We start from the raw sequence: 19,146 nt of genomic DNA, 5'->3' as shown, positions 1-19,146 counted from the left end.
TAAAAGCAGTCAGTTTGGAGGGGAACTATGAGAGAGGCAAGATTTTCTACTTTGAATTCTTGTTGTTTTTATTCATTAGTTAGGAGAAACTTTCAAGGCAAAAAGAAGCAGATGTATGCATCATGTCATTCCTAGAAAAAGAAGTTCTTTTTTGGGACACATTATTTCTTATTAAAAGTCAGTATTTTGAAAAAGAAATGTTACAGAATGTTGCATAGTAAAGAATTTGCCTGGTCTTTGACCTTAGTCCCTGGGAGGAAGTACCTAAGCCTTTGCAATTTACATACAAGTTTCACATTTGGGACAGTGAAACTTCACCATAAGTCTCTCTTCATTTGGCTGGCCCTGATATGTACCCTTTATAATAAAACGGTAATGTAACTATAGCATTTTCCTGAGTTTTCTGCATCATTCTAGAAAATTATTGAAGTGGAGGGGATCATGGGAGCCCCTGAATTTCTAGTCTGGAAACCCAGGAACTTGTGGCTGGTCTTCAGTGAGGGATCCCATGGAAGTCTGCGGTCTCAACCTGTGAGGTCTGCACTAACTCCAAGCAGTTAGTGCCAGACCTACATCACTGAGTACATAGCAAATTGAGGGGGAAGAGTATATTAGGAGCTTAATTGTTAATTTCCATTCATGAAGATTTAAATTAAGCATCTAAAACTCATCCAGCTAAAAAGTTTTCAATGGAGCATTTATTTTACTACCATGCATCATGTCAGATTGTGTTAGTCATGTAGCTTTATCTTTTCATTTTCCTCTGCAGCCCATGAAATGGACTAAATAACAATCTGAAGGGTAGTCATTTTGTGATAGGTATGCTGTTAACTATGATTGTGATCATAGATCATTTATAATAAAAAAGAAAAATTGTCAGCCTGACCTAAACCACAGGAAAAAAACCCCACAGGTTTCTTTACCTCCTAATGCTTACTTTTCCCATTTCTCTGTTGAAATGGAGCAATCGGCCAAAACGGGTTTGGCTCAGTGGATAGAGCGACAGTCTGTGGACTGAAAGGTCCCAGGTTCCATTCAGGTCAAGGGCATGTACATTGGTTGCAGGCACATTCCCCAGTAGGGGGTGTGCAAGAGGCAGCTGGTCGATGTTTCTCTCTCATCGATGTTTCTGGCTCTCTGTCCTTCTCCCTGTCTCTCTGTAAAGAATCAATAAAATATATTTAAAAAGAAAGAAAGAAAGAAATGGAGCAATCCACCATAGGCTTGGAAAACCCAGTTCAATTGTGCCATAAATACATTTAATTTACTCAGTAACCTCAGCCAAAAAGGTAAGTGAAACTAATTACTGTGTAAGCAAATGTCAGCATTTCCATGTCTTATTTAGGCCATAATCTATGAGCATTATTTTGTATTGCCTAAACTAGGGGTGATCAATGCATTTTTCAGAATTGTCATTAATCATTCAGTAAAAGAATACAATACCTTTATTGATTGATAAAGATTTAAATTAACAATAATATAAACTATAATTTCATTCCATTTGTATAAGTAAACATTATAACTAACTTTCCATTTAATATATTTTCCTAATGACTAATCAGTATATCACACAAATTTATGCTGGTAATTTTTGCTATTTCTCCTAATGTAATTATGACATTTTCCTTCCTATGACAAATCTGTGCCTTTCAACTACTTTCTCACTAATTGTGTGTATATGCACATATCATGCACACACACATGCCTGTGTTCACAAATACCCATGCCAGTTCCCTAAACCATATATCTTCCACAGCACTTGAATGTAGTCTACACAAATCCTCTAGGTTGCTAATATGGCAAAATCCATCCCTTCTTAATCCCAGGCCCCACAACAATACTAACTAGCTAAAAATACCCTACGTAAGGGGGTTGAAATGTAATAAATCAAAATTCTGGATAAGAACACTTATGTCACCACCAAGTACTCCTGATGGCTGACTTGCAACTTATTGGCATCTCTAGGCTGTTCTGTTTGTCAGGGCAGTGAGTGACCTTTGAAGAATAGCTAATGGCTTTCCAAAAAGTCTTCTCTGAACATTTCAGCTATAGTACACTTCCACCAAAATACTCCATGGCTCTGATGGGCAAACTTATTTTTGTCCATCTCGTGGAAGACCACTATTAGTTTGTCTTAAAATTTTATAGGCACATTCCACTACTGAAAAGCGAGGGGGTGAACACAGAGGTAAAGTGTACAGTGTGTGTGAGACCTGGTGTGGTCACAGAGAAACAGGTCAGATCTTGGAGAATCTTGTTGGTGAGAAAATTTAAAATTTTTTATCAGGAACTTCAAAACCATGGTGGCAGATGTCAAGTCCAGACACTAGCATATTCTTTCCTTTCAGCCTCAGTTTTAAAATAATTTTTAGCAGCCCTGGCCAGCATTGCTCAGTGGGTAGAGCCTCGACCCATGCACCAAGGCTGTGAGTTTGGTTCCCAGTCCAGGGCACTTACCTGGGTTGCAGTTCAATCCCCCAACTTTGTTGGGATGCATGTGCAAGGCAACCAATTATGTTTGCTTTTCACATCAGTGTTTCTCTCTCCTCCCCCCTCTCCCACTCTTTCTAAAACTAAATGGAAAAAATGTCCTCAGGATTAACAATAATAATCATCATCAATATCAATAATCATGATGAAGGAATAGGCATAAGTATATAAGAACATGAAATTACATTTTGACATTTGTACTTTTTTTAAAAAATATATTTTATTGATTTTTTTACAGAGAGGAAGAGAGAGGGATAAAAAGCTAGAAACATCAATGAGAGAGAATCATCAATCAGCTGCCTCTTGCACACTCTCCACTGGGGATGTGCCCGCAACCAAGGTACATGCCCTTGACCAGAATCGAACCCGAGACCCTTCAGACCGCAGGCTGACACTCTATCCACTAAGCCAAACCGGTTTCAGCGACATTTGTACTTTTTTAGATGCAAGAATACTATTAGCCAATTCCCATAAAAGTAACATCATCTATGTGAAGAGTCACTGATTATATATAGCCAGTAATCTATAATCTGTGTGACTGATTATAAAGAACTTAAGCTATCATGGAAAGTTTTGGACATTTTAAGTTAAAGTGAAATGAATATCAGACATCCCAAAACATGACACTAATTTTCAAATAGTGGTAGCATTAAAAATGTTACCTTTCCTACTATATACACCATTGTATTTTTTATAATAAGACTAGCAACCTGTTGCATGAAGATTTGCGCAATAGGCCTTCCTTCCCTGGCTGCCAGCACCGGGACCCAGGCCTTTGCTCTGGCCACTGTCTTCCATCTTCACTCTGGCTGGAGTCTTTGCTCCAGCTGGAGCACTGCTCCTATAACACCCTCTTCCCCTTCCCCTCCCCCTCATAGCAGGGGTCTCACCCCTGCCCGGGTGCTCTGCGCCTGCATGCCTGCTGCCCAGAGGCCCAGAGTGGCTGGGTGGCGGGGCCACAGCTATTTTTGTCGGGTTAATTTGCACACTCACTCCTGATTGGCTGGTGGGCATTGCAAAGTAACAGTCAATTTGCATATGTTTCTTTTATTAATGTAGAAAGTCCATAATTATAGACAAACTTCAGGTCATTCTGGTTTAGGAAAAGATTGAGCTTATGAACTACTATTTGAAAGCCAGATGGTTATAATAAGTATTAGGAAGATGAAATGCTACCTCACCAGCGTCTCTGGAAGGCCTGTGCTAAGTAAACTATCAGACCACCCTCAGGTTTAATAATTTGCTAAAAGAAGTCAAGTCACTGAAAGCAGTTATAGTGATGGTTTATTACAGTGAAGGACAGAGACGAAGATCGGACAAGAGAAGACATGTGTGGGACAGAGCCTAGAAAAGCCACATGCAGAGCTTCCAGGCGTCATCGTTCAGTGGTTTTTTGAGCAATGCTAACTTCTCCCAATACATGGAGCATCGCTCACCTGAACATTGGTGGGCAGAGTTTTTAACGGGGCTCCAGCACCTAGACATGGTTGACTGCCCAAGTAGCTGACCGTTAGTCACTTGGTGATATCATGTGGCCCAAAACTCTCTCCATAAATCACATTCTTAAACTAGCCAGTGTGGACCAAGGACCTCAGGTAAACAAAGGCACTCTTATTAGGCAAGACATTCTAAGGCCTCAGAGAACACTTCCCAGGAGCTGGGGCAAAGGCCTGATCTCTCTTTGGGTAAGGCTCATTCTTTACTACATAGCCAAGAATATTTTTTTTTTTTTCTGATCCAGATGTTAATCTTGTCTTTAAAGTTTCAGGGGAAATTAAAATTGCTGCTTAACTACTTCTAAAAATGCATCCTTCAATTAGATGTACCTATTATGAAGAAAATTTATCAAAATAAGACATTACCCATGTTCCTTTCTTATTTTGCACATCCTCTAAATTAGTGACACCTGCATCGATTAAGTTTTGCTGTTTTAAAATAGGATTAGCAAGTTTTTTGTGTTTTTTTTTTTGCATTCCAAATGTACTATCAAAGCAACATATCTGTCCGCTATGGAGATAATATAACAAATGAGTAGTAATAAAGCAGAAGTGTGGTTTTATATTATTTCACCAAAAAAGGAAGGATACATTGAGGAGAATGTATAGCGTGAATTCACTTAAAAAGCAATAGCTCTTAACCGGGTATATGCAAGCAACTAATCCATACAAATCCACTTTTATCATGATCGCAGTAGATTAAAACAATGACATATTTTTGCTTATATACACACAAATTGATGTTTCAATATATATTAATTCATTTTAAAATATCCCTATTCCAGAGATGAGTATATAAAAATTTCTAATATAACCCATCTAACACTATGGCAACTGCTCAAAAAAAGAAAAAAAAGAAAAAAGAAAAAGCTATGTTTATGTATGGGAAGAGAAACTCATTGAGTAACTAAATACAAAATGAAAAGCAATTCCAATGAAAAGAAACCAAGAACTAGAGACTTGAATGCACCAACTCCTTTGGCAGAATCACCCAGAGAGGAACTATCCTTATCACTGCCACGCTGTGGTCTTCATGCATATTTTATGAACTAAGTTTTTCACACCCTTTAGAGGTTAGCAGTGCATTACAGTTTTGTCTGCTGCTTGATTTAACAGAATGAAATGCCCTACAGGCATTTATTAAAACCAGAGGAGGAAAAAAAATGTGATTACTGGTAACCTCTGCCTGTAACTTATAAAGGCCTTCATGAAACAAGCATCAAAGTGCACTCCCATCACAAAGTGAAATACGAGCTGTTCTGTCGCTTAATGCTCCCTGCTATTTAGCATTTGAACACTAACATTAAATAGGTCTATGTCAGCTTAAAGTTTAACCATCGCATCTATGCTTCAATTTCTACCTTCCAGGCTCCAAATATATTACAATGTTTATATTCCTGAAACTTGTGATGGTCTCTCTTTTAGCAAATATTGAGTTGTTTCCTTTGTTGCTTAAACTTATGGAGCAATCCCCAATATCATTAAAACCGACTCTGTTGATAAGATAGTTGGAGTTTTTTGCTCACTGTGATAAAGACTGACAAATATTTCTTGATGTCTGGGAGGGAAAAAGGCAAGATTGGAATTTATTGAGAATTTAAAGTTTGGCTTAGCTGGGTCTTTTGATGCAGGGAAATTAATTAGAACTGACTGTGTAAGGGTTGTAATATCTCAGTTCAGAATCTCTAAAAATAGCGAGGTAAGGCTTTTGAAGTCCAGGGTTTGAGGAGATTTTGGGCTTAAACTGTTGACACTATCAACAAATTGACGGGTCTTTCTGGAAATTTCCCTTATCAAAGTCTCCTGGAATAGTAAGGTTACTCTAACAAAGGCAATGGGATGGTAAAATCATGTTAAGTAGATAGGTAGGTGGTTTGGGCTCCAGTGTCCTACTAGCTATTGAGGGAAGTAGTAATAATACCACTTCTACACTACCAAGTCTCTATCTTCAAAGAAGTTTCTCTCAAATTGAATTGGGCATAAAAAAAAAAAAATGATAGCTGAGTATAACCAGCTTAACCAAGTGTGCAATATGAAAACTGGGACCTACACAATAGGTAAATTAGGCAGGACTTTCTGATTTTCATAATAAATGCCCATTTGCAAATATATTCAGAGTAAAATTACATTTATTAACAAATATCTGTGCTTTCAAAACTGGAATCTGACTGTATCACTCAGTTTTGTGGATTTTTTAAAAATATATTTTATTGATTTTTACAGAGAGGAAGGGAGAGAGATAGAGAGTTAGAAACATCGATGAGAGAGAGTCATCGATCAGCTGCCTCTTGCATACCCCCCACTGGGGGTATGCCTGCAACCAAGGTACATGCCCTTGACCAGAATCGAACCCAGGACCCTTCAGTCCACAGGCCAATGCTCTATCCACTGAGCCAAACCAGTTTTGGCTGTATCACTCAGTTTTTACACATACCGATAGGATTATATCCATTGCATAAAATGACATTTGCAATGTCCTGCTCTGTAGGAGCAGAATGAGAATAGGGGAGTTAGATAAAATGCACTGGCAATGTTTAATCAAGGAAATTATTGTTAAGGATAGTTTTGAAAGTAAAGTGGGGAGGATGATGTCTTAAAAGCATGGAGTGGCTCGCATTATATAATGAAAGGCTTTCTGCTGTAAGGAAGGGCAGGCAGCAGGGCAGAGGTGAGAGTGATTTATATGTGAGAAGGGGGGCAATCAAGAGATTAATCTCTTGAAGTGCACATTTAGGGATTTTAACATAGATAATGATGTGACTGGCAGTCATTAAAGGGGCCTAACAATGTGAATGCTGTGATAGAAAGACAGAAGTCTTCTCAAACTCTCTCTCCGTACTTGCTGAAGAGGATTCTGAGGACTACACAGCTACATTTTGGGGCAGATACAGGTTGGATAAGACAATAGAATAATTGGGAAATGGACTGTATATAGACCCTAAAGGCAGGAAGAGAATTATTGACAGAAACCAAAAGAAAAGGGAAGTGGGGGGGGGGGGGGGGGGGGGAGAGGCAGAGACAAAGGAGCTGGGAGAAATCAGAGGGGCTTAATAAGAGAAGCAGTAAAGATTCAGAAGAAGCACGGCCATAGCCATGTGATTTGGGGCAGTTTTGCCATGTGATATACACGGGTCTGGGGCAGTTTTGTCAGTGATATATAGTGTGTTTTCATCTCTATGCTAACCCCAAGCACATACAACAGATGCATCACAACGCCAACACAGATCTTTCTTAAAGAGAATACAATTTCCGTGTAAGATATTTTACAGGGCAAAGAAGGTCTCAACCAACTATTATCGTGTTAAGGAAAATGAGATCTCCACTAACATAAAATTCAACACTCCAAGGCCGGTACAGGAGAGTTTCTGAAAAGAGATTTCTAGATGATAAAGTTGGGAGGTAAGGGGAAGAAAGTTCATCGACTATTCTATGTAGGCCATGTGCCAAGCACTTTATGTTTTTGTCCCATTTTTCCATTACCACATTTCAATGGAGTATTGTGGGGTTCAGAATGAGCCACCTCAAAATGAGCCTCTGTGGTATGCAGATAACTGAGCTAAAGGCAACTTCAGGCACAGGCTCAAGAGAAATGTCTGCCCCTTCTGTGAACTGCCTAGAAGTATTTGAATTAGAGGCCTTGCCCATAAGACATTGTTAGAGAAGACTTCTTTTAACTTACCTAGAGGGGCAGGACAAATGTCTTTTTACTAAAAGTCAGTTCTTACCCTATAAGGACCCTTTGAATCCCCAAGGTGCATTACCTCATTCTAGCTCAGGAGGTCTTATATACCTCAACCCCCCCTTTCTATCTCTAAGGATCTTGTGCATGCGGGGTCCCTGACTCTTTCATGTATGTGGGGCTTTTGTACATCTGTATGTATTAAACTTGATTATTTTCTCTTGCTAATCTATCTTATGCTATTTGATTATTAGACCAACCAGAAGTACCTTGAGGGTAGAGGAATGTTTGTTCCTCCCCTACAGTCTTGATATTCCCATTCAGAAAACGGGCAACTGAAACCTACCCCAACTTTTCTCAGGATGATTAACTTCTCATAGAGAAGAAACCTTGGAAGGAGACAGAGACAGGGGAGTGGTAGCCACTCTTCCTTCCAATCTTTATTTTTTTTTTAATATATTTTATTGATTTTTTATAGAAAGGAAGGGAGAGGGATAGAAAGTTAGAAACATCAATGAGAGAGAAACATTGATCAGCTGCCTCCTGCACACACCCCACTGGAGATGTGCATGTAACCATGGTACATGCCCTTGACCGGAATTGAACCTGGGACCCTTCAGTCCGCAGACCAACTCTCTATCCATTGAGCCAAACCAGTTTTGGCATTCCGTCCAATCTTTAATCCACTACTTTCTACTTATGATAATTTGTCATGAAGGGTTCAGAACAAGCCTCCCCAAAATGTGCCACTTTGGCATGTGGACTCTTTTGAGCTGAAGGCAATCAAAACCCAGTAGATTCAAGAAAAAATGTTTATCTCCCCCTCAGCTGCCTACAAGAATTGTACAGTGGGTCTATTCTGAGAAAACGCTTATCACCAGAGCTAGTTGGGCTGGGTGTAGAAAGCTTAGCAGAAACTATTTGATTCAACATGTAATTAAATTTATTGTATTTTTCCCCATATTAAGTTGTCTGATGTTAATTTATTAGACTAGCCAAAGAAACTAGGAGAATAGAAAATTTTCCTCCCAAACAGTTTTCTGCCTGAGAATATGTATTATCATCAAGCAACTTTTCTCACTAAAACCACGAAGAGCAGATGAGAAGGAGATAATCAATAGATTGAAGGAAATATGTTTCCATTTTAAAAAGGAAAATTATTGCCCTAGACAATTTTGCTCAGTGTATAGAGCATTGCTCATCAGGGCGTGTATAGGAGGCAACCAATTGATGTGTCTCGTTCACATCATGTTTCTCTCTCTCTGACTCTCCCCCTCTCTTCCACTCTCTCTAAAAAGCAATGGGAAAAAATATCCTCAGGTGAGGATTAACAAGAGAGAAAGGGGGGGGGGGGGGAGAGAGAGAGAGAGAGAGAGAGAGAGAGAGAGAGAGAGAGAGAGAGAGAGAGAGAGAGAGAGATGGAGAGAGAGGGAGAGAGAGGAAGAGAGGGGGGGAGAGAGAGACAGAGAGAATTTCTGAATTCTGTCTCCAAACTCCTTTGCTAAACCTTCCTCCTCCCACATTTAAGCCTCCTGGTAGGTATTACACTCTGAGTTGGCAGAATACACTGCAAGGCAATATGTACCACCGAGAGCACTGATAACCCATCAAAGCAAAGGAGAAAAGCAGAAGAGGAAGGAGCTATAGAAGTCATGCTGGACCACAGCTTGAGGAAAGATTGTGCTGACGAAGAGTTCTAGGAAATGAAAATCCCCCGGAGGGATCATAAATCAAGGGTATTAGGATAAGGTAGAAGGAGCACTCGATTTTCATAATGTAATTCAGCCTTGGATACATTTGACAGAATTATATACATTAGCGGGATTTATAAATATACTCATTATGGGGGAAAAGTAAAGGTCACAATATATTAAATTTAGTCAGAACCAAACCTGTCTTCTCTGTAAACAACACAGGGAAATACATACTTTAAACGTATGGTATTTACTTAAAAAAAAAAAAAAGTACACTAGAATTATGAGTAATTTCTTAAAAGTCACCTAAATAGTTTTGCTTCATGTTCTCTGAAGTAAGAAGAACAGTGTGCATTTAAGGAAATGATAAGGGGAGGAAAAGACAGCATGGCTGAATGGTAAGGAATAAAAGGAAAATAACATTATTATTGAGGGTATAGGCAAGAATCATGTTACGTATGTAGGATCTTCGGGCCACTGTTAAGAATTCTGGGCTTTGTCATAAGACCAACAGAAAGACACTGAAGCCCAGCCAGCATGGCTCAGTGGTTGAGCATTGACCTATGAACCAGGAGGTCATGGTTCAATTCCCAGTCACGTGCCCTGGTTGTGGGCTCCGTCCCCAGTGTGGGGCATGCAGGAGGCAGTCAATCAATGATTCTCTCTCATCACTGATATTTCTCTCTCTTTCTTCCTCTCCTTCCTTTCTGAAATCAATTTAAAAAATTTAAATACACTGTAAAGTTTTAAGCAAAAGGGTAACAATATTAGGTTTGCATTTTGAAAAGATCATTCTGACTACTTTATGAGTAATGAATTGGAAATAGATAGAGTGTGGTCTGATGGGAGGCAGTTAGGGTAAATTGCAGAGTGCCAGAGAAAGGCGACATTGACATGAACTAGAGATTGGCAACAGAGAGGAAGAGAAAGATAAGACCTGAAAACATTGATTAGAAGTTTGAATCCACTTACATTTGATGGTTTCCTGTATGGGTGGGTTGAGTTGCTAAGACTAGGTTTCAAGCTCCTGGCATGAGCAATTGGGTGGATGATGCTACAACATGCTGGGAAGAAAATACTAAGAGAAGGTCCAGTTTGAAGTACTTGAAGGTCATCCAAGTACATACGTAGGTGAGGTAAATTACAGATAGGAACTTGGAAATCATCTTTGTACAGAAAATGAACTCATGTAAGTACATGAGAAAGCCCAGGGGGACAAAAGAGAGTGAAAGAAAAGAGAGTAAGAAAAAATCTAAGAAAATACAACATTCAGGTTTAGGGTAGAGAAGATTTCAGCAAAGGTGACGATGAAAGAGGATCCAGAGGCGTAAGAGAAAAACAGGAATCACATATTCATGACATATTCCAGATATTTTTCTATGCTTTCTTTTTAATATTTATATAGTTGTAGGAGATTAAATGACAAAAAAAAAAAAAAAAAAAAAAAAGGTGACTGAATACTCCTAAAAATACTTACCCTGGAGAGAAAAAGCCTACAGACCTTCAAATAAGGTGGGTTCACCTTTAACGTTCTTCACATAACCTTAAGGTTTCCCAAAGCCTGAGTGACAGCATCACCCAGGAGAGCTGGACTGGACAGACAGTACCTTTGATTAGCACCATTGTAAAAATAGGAAAAGTTTTTTTTTCTTTTTTTTGTTGTTGTTAATTTTTGTTGTTGTTGTTACTTCTTACTCGTGGATACTTTTTTTTTTAATATATTTTTATTGATTTTGTACAGAGAGGAAGGGAGAGAGAGAGAGAGTTAGAAACATCAATGAGAGTCATAGATCAGGTGCCTCTTGCACACCCCCTATTGGGGATATGCTCGCAACCAAGGTACATGCCCTTGACCAGAATCAAACCTGGGACCTTTCAGTCCCCAAGCCGATGCTCTATTAGCTCTATCCATTGAGCCAAACCAGTTTTTATTGATTTTTAGAGAGGGTGGAAGGGAGAGCGAGAGACAGAAACATTGATGTGAGAGAGATATCTTGATTGGTTGCCTCTCACATGCACCCCCCAATCAGGTCCAGGGATTGAGACTCCAACTGAGGTACGTTCCTTTGACCAGAATCAAACCTGAAACCTTTCAATCCAGGGGCCGATGCTCTGTCCACTGAGCCAAACTGTCTAGGCCTGAAACCACTTTCTTTATTATTAAAAACATGAATTTTAATAGATCACACAACATGATATATTTTTAATCAAATATACTAAAAGTAAATACTTGTAGGAAAAAAAAAACATTTTTCCTTTCCTTTTCTTCTATATTGACACCTTAGTTATCAGAGCTTTTTTTATCATTAAAATTGTGGTATTTAAACATGTCAATTATTTGCCACTGGTGGTTTTAATAATTTTCAAAATCCTGCTTTACGGATAAGTATAGTGAAATCTTTTATGAAAGCACAATAATGCAAGAAAAACAGCAAATGCTGCTGGAGCTAGGTGCTGTAAATCTCAGAAGCAGAATGCTATCTTGATATAATTAGAGAATAGAGATCTTTAATTGAGGGTTTTAGACTGGATGAGAGATAATAACGAGCCCTTATCTCAGCTTCTTACTTGTAAATCCAAAGAAATATCACCACAAGATAGGGCAAGGAGGGTCGAAACAATATTGGCAAAATTGCACAGTTAGTATGAGACTCACAAAAAGCAATCGATAAATATTCATTCCTTAAAAAGTCAAACTCAAAGGAAAAAAAAAAGTATTCCACTGGCAAACAGAGAAAATAATAGATGAAGAGTACCTGGCCTTTTCAAATTTAAACAGGCTTTACTAGAGATCTTTGGGGAGACAACCTAATAGGGTGACTGACAGCCATAATACGGACACCAGACTGCCCAGGTTCAAATCCCACCTCTGCCTACTACCTGCATGAAGCCAGGCTAAGTAGGTCAACTTCTCCCTGCCTCAATTTTCTTTTGCATAAAATGTTAACAACAGAATCTCCTTCACTGGATTAGATTAAATGAGTTTACTTATGTAATGTAAATATGTGTAGAGTTAATAGATATAAAGCACGAAAAACAGTCCTGCACAGGTTTAGTGTGACCTTTTATTAACCACACATGTTGAGCCAACAATTTTGTGGCAGGATATATATTAATTCCTTCCTTGGTCTTGGTGTAGGAGAGAAAGAGTAACACATTTACATTTTCTCCCTTATCTTTTTCTCAGAACAATAGCCAAGCCTGTGTTTCACACTGTGAAGAACACAAGTAAATAAATTAAATTATTATGTATCCCTTTGAGGGAAGTTTTTAGCTGCCTTGAGTACAATAAGCATAACTGAAGAAAATATCCGCTGAATTATTTGATCATAAAGGGAGGCATATATAGCAAGTAAGCTTGATGTCTTTAGAAAGTGACTGAGAAGTGACTAATGTTTACGTAACTAGGAAGGAGTAACAAGACTGGAATAGAGACCAAGATTGCTGAAGACTGGGAAAATAAACAGATTCTACAAAAGCCATGATTTATGTCTTAGATTCAGCTGAAGTGTGTGTTGGGAGGAGTGGGAGAGGAAGGAGTGTTGCTAGACACCATGGAGATTGAACACTATGAGCAGTAGTTTATACCTAACCAAACTTGTTGAATGGCCCAACTGACCAAGTCGGCCATATGTGTATGGGCCTGATCTGAACCTATCAAGGCCCCACAACTTTCAGGAGAATGATTTTAAACTGTTGCCATGGTGATGAAATAGTAATTAACATAGCTATTGCTCTTTTGACACATGATCCCTGAGATATTCTTATAAGCCAACAGATATAAAAAGTCAATACTAGCCGAAACCGGTTTGGCTCAGTGGACAGAGCGTCGGTCTGCGGACTGAAAGGTCCCAGGTTTGATTCCTGTCAAGGGCATGTACCTTGGTTGCAGGCACATCCCTGGTAGGGGGTATACAAGAGGCAGCTGGTCGATGTTTCTCTCTCATTGATGTTTCTAACTCTATCTCTCTCCCTTCCTTTCTGTAAAAAATCAATACTAATTAATATAGGATATTCTACCAACACTTCTGTGCGGCAATGTAGAACCAGCTTTAATTATTTAAATTTAATTACTGTTCTAATATCTGCATTTTGGAGGCTCAATTCAAACAAATAAGAGTTCTGTTGTAAGTATGAAGTATCCTATCCTATAACATTGATCTGGTTGAGATTGTTCTAAACTTGTCCTGAACTAATTAAATGCTGGCTGGTTTACAATCCCTTTGGAAGTTGTATCTATGGATATATTGAGTTTAATGAAATGGTGCAATGTTATACACTTTCTGATAGGGCATTTCTTTTCTTTTAATCTAAGTATGTGACATACAAAGTAAGAAATAAAATATTTATTTTGTTAGTTATGTGTTCTGAACTGAATTTGGTATGAAAATCACTTCACTAAGGAACAAGGACATAACATATAATCTGATATCCTTATTGAGTTTTAACTCATATATGGACCTTTATGTATTAAAAAAAATAGATAAGCAATTAATGTGTGTCTCTAGAATTTATCAGAGGGCAGATGTCATGACTAATGAATATGAGTATATATATGGTCCTTATATCAGGTTTTACCCTGTAGTAGCCAGAGATGGATGTGTCAGATCAACTGAGATGATTGCACCAGTTAAATATATCCAGATTATTGTCCTCATATGATTCTATGTTTGCAAATCAACTTTGAATTATATTTTGCTTCCCAAGATTGGTTTATAGAAAGTAAATATGATATGTTATGAATGCAGTTATATTTCTGACAATAAATTAATAAATTGGAAGTTGGCATGTATGTGAGTCTTTCAAAAAATGATCATTAAAAGAATCTTAAATAACTATCTGACACTCAAGTTATTATCATAATATGTTCATTTGGCAGTAGAAATAAAACACTCTAAAGTTGTGAGTAACACTGCAGAAATAAGTTTGGATTTACTATATCCATTTGCAAAAGAAACCCAACTAAAAATTTCAGGTATAAATTGTTTATTGATGGAAATCTACAATTCTGCTATAGAAATTAAGTCTGCTTTCATGAGCTTGCAATGACAATGTTAAATATGTTCAAGAAGACAATATATTCTAGATGTCCAACCAAGACAAAGCCCTTCAAGTAACTGGAGTGATACATATTAAAGCTGTATGACTCCTAAAACAGCAAAATTTAGTGGGATGTTTAAGACAGACAACTCCAATCTCCATACTCTGGAATCTTCTAAAAAAGAACTGTACTTTGCAACTTACTTAGAGTTACACTTCAAACTTAACTCTGAATGATGCTTCAAAATTAAAATAGACAACTAAAGCCAAGCATTTATTTTGGTAAGCTTTTATATTTAATATTTTAAAGTGGATGTAGCATCGCATAACAGCTAAAAACCTTTATTTAGACAGAAATTTAGTTATTTTTAAAGGATCACATGAGTTCATTACAGTAGACTCAATATTGACCTCATGCATGTTCTCAAAAATATTTGTTCTTTTTGTCTTGTGTTATATCCTCTATCTAGTATTACAATAATGATAATATTTTATGTTAATTCTTGCTGAACTTCAATAATCCAAGTCTTATTTCAAAGTTTAAAATAATACCTTCTGGAAATCTTCAAACAGCTATACCATTGAGAACATTTACCAGTTGCACACATATATTCCCAAATGTTCATTTTAAGAGAAATATTAAGATAAAAAGGCTTGCCCCATAATCCCTCCACTTATCACACTGTTATACATAAAACACAATTTCCCCCCTGCTTGGAATCCAGAATTATGTGGTCAGCCCCCAAATCCTACCTAAAGAACTCTTTCATCCTTTTAAGAATCTTTAAAAAGCAAACTCCAGCAGCTTATCTGTGGCTGAGGAGAAAGTAGAAAACATTTTTAACTTGTTCTCACAGCATTATCTCCGTACACTTCATCGCTTAAATCACCAACTGCCGCATGTATATCTCTCAGGCTATAACATAAAGCTATAGGTTTTATGATGTAGCCCAAACTCTGGAAAATTTCAGTGGCAATCTGTGGTGAAAGAACTCGCCACAGAATAAAGCTTTCTAAATATATGGAAAGCTTATCTTCTTGCCGTTTGTAATAATGCAGTTAGTTGTGGGGTGTTTTTTTTGTGTGTTGTTTTATTTTGTTTTTTTTAATGCAGTTAGTTTTGATGTAAAAGTAAAGTGGTTTGTTTTCTGGGTCAAGACAGTACATTTTGAAAGCCCCCATTTCCTTCACAAACCTGGTAATGATAAATAGCTACACTTGGGTGGGGGGGAAATCTATAGGTTAAAAAGAGCAATATTTTATCTTTATGGAAAAGGGCAAAGGAGGAAAAGTGTAAGAAATGGAGAGAAAGAAGAAAAAGAGATGCAAACCATTAAAACCCCTAACTCAAAAATTCACCAGACCCAAAGTGCTCAAAGCAAAAATCTTTCCTGGAAGCTGAGTTCATAAAATATTAAAATAAAGTTTATGAAACACCTGCACCATGGAAGTTGGTATTGAAATCTATAAATAAGAGATTTTCTATTTAAGGAAATAAAGATAAAATAAATCTGTAAAGAGCTTTAAAGTTCATCTTTGAAATTCTTCATAAACAAAGGAATAAAGAGCATACTTTAAAAGGACAAATTAAAAAATTTTAGGAAGAAGCCAAGACCGGTTTGGCTCAATGGATAGAGCATCGGCTTGGGGACTGAAAGGTCCCAGGTTCGATTCCGGTCAAGGGCATGTACCTTGGTTGCGGGCATATCCCCAGTAGAGGGTGTGCAAGAGGCAGCTGGTCGATGACTCTCTCATCGATGTTTCTAGCTCTCTGTCTCTCCCTTCCTCTCTGTACAAAATCAATAAAATATATTAAACATCCTGGACTTCAAAAAAATAAAAATAAAAATAAATGAAACAGATTTCTTTCTTTTAAAAAAAATAAATAAATAAAAAATAAAATTAAAAAAAATTTTAGGAAGAAAAAAAATGCTTCTTAACATTTTTTTACATTTATTTAGCCAGGATTATTTGAGAAATCAATTCCACTTTACTCAGAACATAGTTTTAAATACATTTCAATTATTGGTCGCTTACTATAATATAAAGAAAAATTTTACAAATACTTATAATTGACATTTAAGGCAAAATATCAAAGCCCAAGTTTATTATGATTTTTTTCTTTTCTTGTTTACTTTATTTTTTACACTTGATTTTTATTGTTGACACTATTACAGATGTCCCCATTCTCCCCTGCTCCCACTACCCTCTGCCCTCACCCCCACCCCCTTTCTAGCCATGACCACACTGTTGTCTGTGTCTGCGGGTTATGAGTATTTGTTATTCGGCTAATCCTTTCATCTTCTTTCATTCACTCCTCTGTGCCCCCTAACAGCATTCAGTCTGCTCCATAGTATATCCATGGCTCTGTTTCTATTTTGTTCATCAATTTATTTTGTTCATTAGATCCTATTTTAAGTGAAATCTTACGGTATTTTTCTTTGACTGGCTTATTTCACATAGCATAATAATCTCTAGGTCTATCCATGCTGCAGCAAAAGGAAAGAGTTCCTTCTCTTTTAAAACTTTATAGTATTCCACTCTATAAAGGTACCACAGTTGTTGTTTTTTTGTTTGTTTGTTTGTTTTTAATCTACTCATCTAATGATGGGAACTTGGACTGATTCCAGATCTTGGCTATCATAAATAATCCTGATATGAAGATAATGGTACACATATTCTTTCTGATTAGTGTTTCTGGAATCTTGGGATATATTCCTAGAAGTGGGATCACTGGGTCAAATGGGAGTTCCATTTTTATTTTTTGAGGAAAATCCATACTGTTTTCCTCACTGGCTTCACCAGTCTGCATTCCCACCAGCAGTGCATTAAGGTGCCCTTCCCTCCACATCCTCACACCAGCATTTGTTGTTTATTGATATTGATGGTAGCCATTCTGGCAGATGTGCGGTGATATCTCACTGTGATTCTAATTTACATCTTTCTGATGATTAGTGACATTGAGCATTTTTTTCACATGTCCCTTGGCCATCTGTATGTCTTCTTGGAGCAGTGTCTATTCAGGTCCTTTGCCCATTTTTTAACTGAATTGTTTGTCTTCCTGGTGCTGAGTTGTAGAAATTCTTTATATATTTTGTAAATTATCCCCTTGTCAGATATATTATTGGCAAATATTTTCTCCCATACAGTGGGTTCCCTTTTAATGTAGTTGATGGTTTCTGTTGTTGTACAGAAGCTTTTTAATTTGATGGAGTCTCATTTATTTATTTATTTTTCCTTGCCCTAGAACATTTATCAGCAAACATATTGCTAAAAGAAATGTCTGAGATTTTACTGTCCATGCTTTCTTCTAGGATTTTTATGGTTTTGCGACTTGTCTTTATGTCATATATTCATATTTTTAAAAGAAACAATACATAAGCTAAATAGTAGAATTGAATTGACAAAACTAAAGAGTAAATTAATAAACAGAAAAAATATTTATTTAAAATAAATTGAATCTCAATGGAAAAAGGCCAAAATGAGAACAAGAGCCAACATCTTTAAATATTGAAGAAACATAGATATAGACTAAAAAAGCACAATTTCAACATATTAGAATTTCAAAAAAATGAATAAAGATAATGGTGAGTACACAGATAATGATATATTTTTTCAGGATTAAACAAAAGGTATGTATACTTAAATTTAAAGAGCCCCCTGAGTATTGAATAAGATAATAGAGAAAGACAAAATAAAATATAGATACACAGATCTTTAGGGAAATATTAGAGAAACTGATGACTAGTAAAAATAAAAAAAAAATCCTAAAAGTTACTGGAGAGAAAACACATGCTACCTACAAAAGAATGAGCATCTGACAGTTGGAAGATTTATTATTATTAACAATATATTTTTCAAAAATGGTATAATATACAAATGTTTAATAGAAAATAATTAGAAATTTATACTCAGTCAAAATATCAAAGAACCACCGAAACCGGTTTGGCTCAGTGGCTAGAGCGTCGGCCTGCGGACTGAAAGGTCCTGGGTTCGATTCCGGTCAAGGGCATGTACATTGGTTGTGGGCACATCCCCAGTAGAGGGTGTGCAGGAGGTAGCTGGTCAATGTTCCTCTCTCGTCGATGTTTCTAGCTCTCTATGCCTCTCTCTTCCTCTCTGTAAAAAATCAATAAAATATATTTTAAAAAAATATATCAAAGAACCAAAAGATATTTTTCAAACATGAGTTTTAAGAATGTTAATACCTAAGACCTTATTCAGAAGAATTGCTAAATAACATAGTACACACACACACACACACACACACACTACACGTGAAGCCATAAGGAAATTGTAGGATGCAAAATCCAAGAAGCCAAAAGTGCACAGAGGATTTCTGTTAACTCTTAAATACTTCATTAATATAAAATATTTTATTGCCAATTGGAACAAAATTAGGTGGTCTAATTGACCTTGCCTATAATGTTGTAAAATTCAAAATCATTTTACTATAGAATATGGAGGCCAGATTATTACTATTTTAAAATGTCTGGTGAAGGATTAACTGCAAAGACTAGTGGGCCTCGCTTTGTTCTCTATCTCTTTTTGTCTATCTCCCTTCCTTTCCCTCTCAAAATCAATAACCGGTCTTAAAAAAAAAAATTGTTGTTACTTTAGAGATATTTGCAAAAAAGCAAAGATAAATATGTGTCTCCACCATTTTAACCAAAATCTGCTTATTTTTTTCAATTTATAGACAGCATAAAATAAATGTATCTTTCAATTAAAATGTTCCATATAGCAC

This window comes from Pipistrellus kuhlii, unplaced genomic scaffold, assembly GCF_014108245.1.
Source record: "Pipistrellus kuhlii isolate mPipKuh1 unplaced genomic scaffold, mPipKuh1.p scaffold_m20_p_2, whole genome shotgun sequence".
Lineage (NCBI taxonomy): Eukaryota > Metazoa > Chordata > Mammalia > Chiroptera > Vespertilionidae > Pipistrellus > Pipistrellus kuhlii.
Note: the sequence above shows the minus strand (reverse complement) of the source record.